Source organism: Mus caroli, chromosome 6 (genome assembly GCF_900094665.2).
Source record: "Mus caroli chromosome 6, CAROLI_EIJ_v1.1, whole genome shotgun sequence".
Lineage (NCBI taxonomy): Eukaryota > Metazoa > Chordata > Mammalia > Rodentia > Muridae > Mus > Mus caroli.
In genome coordinates this window covers 23,206,704-23,213,773 of record NC_034575.1, presented here as the reverse complement: position 1 = coordinate 23,213,773, position 7,070 = coordinate 23,206,704, and the positions used below count along the sequence as shown (strand labels likewise).

At 42.7% G+C, this 7,070-nt stretch overlaps 1 pseudogene across 1 annotated transcript; it reads left to right on the top strand.

The window, feature by feature from the left end:
• Window positions 1-516: 516 nt before the first annotated feature.
• On the top strand, window positions 517-1,980 carry LOC110296527 (annotated as a pseudogene). The gene has a single exon (XR_003836936.1). The product of XR_003836936.1 is annotated as a kelch domain-containing protein 4 pseudogene (transcript).
• The last annotated feature ends 5,090 nt before the right edge of the window (window positions 1,981-7,070 follow it).

Sequence of the window (7,070 nt, the reverse complement as noted above, 5' to 3'; positions counted from 1 at the left end):
TCCCACTCTGGCTGGTGTAGTTTTTTTTTTTTCCATCTAATCACACACTAGACAGAGTGGGGCTTTGAGATGAAGCAAGGAAATTAATTAGATGCAAATTCCATTGCTTTCAAAGAAGCCCCATAATTAAAGGTAGAACTTTGATAACTGAATGCACTCCATTTCTGGGAGGAGCAGTGCTATAGGATACCACTTACATGTATGTGGGAAGTATGTTGGAAATGGGTCCTGGACCAAGAGATCTGAGAATAGCATGGGGTACAAGTTTAACAGCAAGCACGGCAGTAAAAGCTAGAATTTAAGACTGTGATGAAGGAAATGTCCCTGTTAGATAATTAGTTCCACAAAATCTAGAGTCTTTCCCTAATATAAAGCCTTTCTACCTGGAGTGTAGGATGCTCAGAGCCCATAAAAATTGACACTATGAACAGAATGGTAAAGCTTTAGGTTTCATACTCAAGAGGTTATAAATTTCCCTGCAGCCCACCAAGACCTGGGAACAGATTCGATCAACAGGGGGTCCTTCAGTTTGAAGCAGGCATCGGATGATGGCCTGGAAGCGACAGCTAATTCTTTTTGGTGGCTTCCATGAAAGTGCAAGGGACTACATCTTCTACAGTGATGTGTACACCTTCAGCCTGGACACCTTCCAGTGGAGCAAGCTGTCCCCATCAGGCCCCGGGCCCATGTCCAGATCAGGCTGCCTGATAGCTGTCACTCCCCAGGGCAGCATAGCCAGCTATGGAGGTTACTCAAAGCAGAGAGTCAAGAAAGATGTGGACAAAGGCACCCAGCACTCAGACATGTTCCTGCTGAAGCCCGAGGAAGGGGGAGAAGGCAAATGGGCTTGGACCAGGATTAACCCTTCAGGGGACAAGCCTACTGCAAGGTCTGACTTTCTGCGGCCGTGGCTCCAAATCATTAGATACTGGTTTTCAGGGGCGTGTGTGAGGAGGAAGAGGAGGAGAGCCTGGAGGGCTCCTTCTTCAGTGACCTGTATATCTACGATGCTGCCAAGAGTCGCTGGTTTGCAGCACTGCTGAAGGGCCCCAAGTCGGAGAAGAAGAAATGGAGGCGGGGCAAGGCAGAGGACCCTGAAGGCGCCACTGAACAGGAGACTGGGGGGAGCAGTGCCCCAGAGCCACTGGAGGTGTCTGAAGACGGGACAGTGGTCACCATTAAGCAAATGCTTACTCTCTCGGGGTTGGAGGTGCAGCCTCCACCTAAGGCTAATGACAGTGCCTCAGAGGCTAGCAGCACTGGGCAGGAGCCATGTCCTTGTTCCAACGCCATGCTGGCTGTCAAGCATGGACTGCTCTATGTCTACGGTGGCATGTTTGAAGCTGGTAACCTCCAGGTGACCCTTAGTGACCTCTACTGCCTTGACCTTCACAAGATGGAAGAGTGGAAAATCTTGGTGGAGATGGATCCAAAATCCCAGGAGTGGCTGGAGGAGTCGGACTCTGAAGAGGACAGCAGCTCAGATGAAGAGAGTGCAGACAGAGAGGATACAGACAGAGAGGATAAAGACCAGGAGGACGACAGTGCTGAGGAGGGAGCAGATCCGCAGCACCCAGAGGTGGCACGTGGGGAGAAATATGAAGAGTACCTGTCCCGGACTGAACAGCGCTGGCTGAAACTTGCCCGGAACCACGTGGGGCCTGAAGCAAAGGAGAAGAAAGTGTTGAAAGTAGCCCAGGCCATGGCAAAATCATGCTTTGATGATGCAGTTCAAGACATTGCACAGGCCAGACATTAGACTGCGTGATGGTTTCACCATCACTGGTGTCGAGCCAGGAGTGAGGAGACCCTGCAGAGTGCTCTTCTGTGAGCCTCGGGTGCCCACAGTCTGACGGGGGTTGGCCTGCCTTCACAGTGGCTTCTGTCCTCACGGAGCGAGGGTTAGAGTGGGATGTGAATTTGAGGCCCATAGGCTGTGTGCTTCTGTCCTAATAAAACTGGGCTGTGTGCTCTAAAATAAATAAATAAATAAATAAATAAACAAATAAATAAATAAACAAATTTCCCTGCAGCAAAGACTTGGTTCTCCAAATGACATTTAATGTGTTTGTGTGTGTGTGTGTGCGCCGTCCATGTGTGTTCATGTATATATGTGCACATATATGTGCATGTATATGTATGCATGTGTGAGTATTATGCCTGTAGTCCAGAAGCTAACAGTGGGTTCCTTCTTCAATTGCCCCTTGACCTTAGTAATTTTTAAGAATCTTTTTTATTATCATGCGTGTGTGTGTGTGTGTTAAGAAGATGTCACTTGGAGCTGGAGTTACAGATGGTTGCAAACTGCCTGATGTGGGTGCTGAGAACCAGACTTAGGTTTTCTGCAAGAGCAGAATGTCTCTTCTCTGCTGAGCCATCTCTTCAGGTCCTCTTCATCTTGTATTGAGACAGAATCTCTCACTGAACCTGAAGCTCACTCCTTTGGCTAGACTGTCTGGCCAGCAAACTCTAGGGATTCTCTGTCTTTGCTTCTGCTGCCCCCGTAGCGTGGCTGGCACGGCCTCTATGTGCAGCTTTCACATGGGAGGTGGGAATCCAGACTCAAGCTCCTCTTGCTTGTGCAGCAAGCACTTTACTGCCAGAGCCATCTCCAAAGCCCTTCCAAAGGTGTTTCCACGCTTAATCCATCGATAGATCAAAAAGTGAGCACACTATTAGGAGGTAGTGGAACTGTGGAAGGTAGGGTCTAGGTAGCAAGAGGAGGTCCCCAGGTGTGTGTCTTTGTCTTGTCTTTGTGCTACTTCCTGTCTTTCATGAAGTGCACTGCTCTGCACTACCATTTTCTCTGTGCCATGATAAACTGAGGTCTTTGGAACTCTGAGCCTAAGTACATCTTTCCTCTCTCAAGTAGTGTGTCAGGCATTCTGTCATAATGACTAGAAAACCAACACAGCTGAGGAGGAGATGAGCTGTGGTTTAGTATCTGTGGCCTGTATTGTATGTATATGTCCTTTATACCTCCATGAGCAATGGATTTTTCAACATTATAAAATAAAATAAAAAAATAAAATAAAAAAAATAAAATAGAAAACATTCAACTCAAAAATTAGTGTGATTATTTTTTTATGAATCTTTTGTGTTAGTTTTTTGTGTGTTTGTGTTATGGAATACAGTAAAAATTTATTTCTTTTAAATTGTGATGTTTTGAGACAGGGTTTCTATGTGTGACAGCCTAGACTGTCCCAGAACTCACTGTATAGACCAGCTTGGATTAAACTCACAGAGATCCACCCTGCCTCAGCCTTCTGAGTGCTGGGATTAAAGGCATGTGCCACCACCACCTGGCACATAAAATGTTTTTCTTAGTGTAAAATAAAAAAAAAATATTGGTGTGGTGGCTTGAACGAGAATGACTGCTATGGGCTCATCTGTGAGTACTGGGTTCCCAGGAGGTGGAAGGATTAGGAGGTGTGGCCTTGTTGGAGGTTTCAAAAAGCCCATACCATTCCCAGTTATCTCTCTCTGCCTTCTACTTTTGGATAAACATACATGCTCTCAGCTATTGCTACAGTGCTATGTCTTCCTGTACGCTGTCATGTTCTCTGCCAGGATGGTCATAGATTCTATAGCTGATGGCTTAGTTTAGGTTTTATTACTATGAAGAGACATTGTGACTAAGATAACTCTTATAAAGGACAACATTTAGTTGCTTCTGGCTTACAGTTTCGAGGTTTAGTCCATTACCATCATGGTGGAAAGCATGATATCATCCAGGCTGACAGTGTTGGAGAAGGAACCAAGAATTCTACATTTTGATCCGAAGGCATCCGGGAGAAGACTTGAATTACTCTGGCCAGACTTATGCATATAATAAGACCTCAGAGCCCCACCTCCACAGTGACACACTTCTTCTCACAAGGCTACCCCTCTTCCAATAAGGCCACACCTCCTAATGGATGAGTCAAACAAAGGCCACACCTCTTAATGGATGGGTCAAACATATTTAAACTACCATAGCTGAGTTTCTTGTTCTGAACCCAGAAGTAAGCCAGAAAGAGTCAGCAGCAACAATTCGGTGTCCTTTTTAGCCCCTTTCCTGTATGTTTACAGATACACTTCAGTGCACAAAGACATAGGCTTCCACGTTATTGTTCCTATTGTTCACTGAAGTTTATCCTCTCTTAATGCATCCTCCACACTTTCCATATTAAAATATTCGTTCTCACATAATTCTTTCAAATTGTTGCACAATTTTACATACAAAATTGATTTAATTTTCTTTTCTTCCACTTTTTTTTGCCATTAAGTCACTGCTATAAGAAAATTTTTACATAGCTATTTTACTGTAATTGGGAACATATTTCTCTTGGATATTAAAATGTGAAAATTTGAGTTAAAGAGTACATACATTTAAATTTTCAATAGATACCACCAAATTGTTTTCCAGAAATCTGTAGCCAATTTACATTTTCATAGACTGTTTCCTGACTTTTTTATATTTATCCTAAATACTTAACATTTGCAAATCTAATTGTAAAAACATGCAAATTTTGCATTTTTTTTCATTCATTTAACTAATACTGGCATCATCTTCTCATATTTATAGTGTGGAAAACCAAAAAAAAAAAGAGAAAGTTTTGGTAAAAAAACTTGTTTTATCCTTTGCCTACTTTTAAATTGTGATTTTTTTTTAATATTAATTTTAGGTGCAGTTACAGATAGTTTTCTTCCAGTTTTTAAGAAATCTCCCCCCAAAGAACTTTCCAGTATATGCAAGTTTGATGTGTTTAATAGTGGTTAGTTCATGACCTCCAGGTCTGATGAATGTTTCACTCTAAGATTATATTTAAATTATCTCTTATTTTTCTTAGGATGCTTTTTACAGGTTGTTTATACATTCAAGTCTTTTAAACTATTTTTTTTTGGAAACCCACACCTAGCAATCTAATTGTGTTTCCAAATGGTCAGCCAAGTGTCCAATCCTATCTGATCACGTAAGAAGGCAAGACTCTCTTCTGCTTTTTGCTGAATGTGTTTATTTTATATTCTTCATCTCTTTATTTTATTTCCCCTCTCCCTCCCTCCCTCTGCCCCCTTTCCCTCCCTCTCTCCCACTTTGTACACTAGGTTGGCTTTGGCACTGACATCCTGCCTCTGCTTCCTGAGAGATACTACTTGTTTTTTTAATAAGCAGAGGCATAACTTTGAAACCTTTATAGCAAATACTGCTCCACTTCTCTTTCTCAAATGTGTTCTTGCACGCTTTCTGCGCTGGGTGAACTGCATAAGGTTTGTCCATTCTTTGGCACCAGTGCTTGTGCCGGATGAATGTTGTATGGCACAGAGTGACTCAGTGGCTTTGAAATGTGCAGCCCTCCCACTCAGAAGTCTTCATTTATTTAGGGCTTCCTCAGGGGTAGTCTTTAGGGAAAAAAACATATGTTCACCTCCATGAGTTTTATTTATTTTTATTTCTTTATAACCAGAAAAAAAGTACCCACAAAATTTATTACATGCCCAAGGCTCGGAAATATTAGACCTAAAGAGAGACAAGTGAAACGACCTTTTTGCAGAGATTAAAGGCATATAATAACTTGGGCTCCTGGGGTGAAGAGGGGTGACTCTTCTTTTGGGAGGTTGGCTTGGCACATGTACACAGCAAGTCAGGGTCATCATATGCCCAGGAAAGCTCCCGGGTATCAGCTGCCTGCAATGATCCTTGCCTAGGCCTCCAGTCTCTTCTTCTGGAAGTCTCCCGGTGCCATAACATCTGTAACACTCATCTTAGAAACCATCCAGATGGGAACCAACGACCCATAGCACAGGCAGGAGGCTGCTGCTGTGTGAAGATCTCTCAGGGCAAAGATTTGATTCTAGCTTTGATTCTTAAGAAATATCCGGGACTCTGCTAGAATGAACAAAACGCAGGACAGCCAACATGAAGGTATTCTCTTTTTTCTGCCTCTAGAGCAGTCTTTATAAAGTCTATTGCCTGTGCCTTTCTTATTAGGATCATTTCTGGATATCACTTTGGTTTGGCTATTTCTGTAAATGCACTGTTTTCTTACTTTTTTTTTCTTTTTAAAACATTAAAAAAGTTATTCTAAAGATCTGTGTGTGTGTGCATGCACTGTATGTGAGGGAGCCTGCTTGTACACACAAAAGCCAGAAGAAGGTATCCTGTATCCTCTTTTATAACTTTTTTGGTATTCAAGGTAGGGTCTTACATTTTTTTCAGCTTATCTGGACACCAGTGTATCTCAGAAATCTTCCTGTTTCTGCCCATCCTAGAGGTGGGTGACCATCCTGTGTAGGACACCTGGCTTGCTACACAGATGTTAAGATTTGAACTCTTGACTGCTGAGCTGTCTTTCTGGCTCCTGCATCTTAAAACTCCTTTCTTCCTTTAAAAATATTTTTATTATTTGAGAATTTCACTCAATGCGTTCTGATCATATTCACCCCCTCAGCTCCTCCACTCACTGCCTCCTGCACCTCTCTCCTCACCAACTCATTTTTCCTAACTGGTAATTGCCGGCATAAGTGAAATTTATTGATTTTTTTTTTAAATTCAGACACTTTAGCAAACTGGTATTATGTAAATATTAACAATTTTTTCTGTTGATCTATTGACTTTTTGAGCTCTACAATTATGTTCTTTTAAAAATGTGTATATAATTTACTCCCTTGAGAGATTTACTGCTTATTTATTTATTTATTTATTTATTTATTTATTGCCTTACTGAGCTTGCTAAGATGCTGCAGTAGTTTGTATCTTAGTGCCTTTTCTGTCCCATATAGCACTTCGTTTGGTTGATTGCTTTGTGTGAACTCATGGAAGAATGGCAGACTGCAGACATTTGCTTTCTCAACATGGAAGCAGAAGGAATTTGGGGCATTTCTCTCACAGGTTCTTTCCCATCAGTCAGAAGCTTCTGCACAGAAAGGAAAGGCCCACCACCTAAGCGTGGATTCTGCACAGAAAGGAAAGGCCCCACAAGCCCCTTCCGGTCAGAAAAGCACCGGGGTATCGAGGGCGCAGGGTCGGCTGACACTCGCCAGCTACCCACAACACCCGCCACAGGATCTTAAGACTTCTGGTGAGTGGA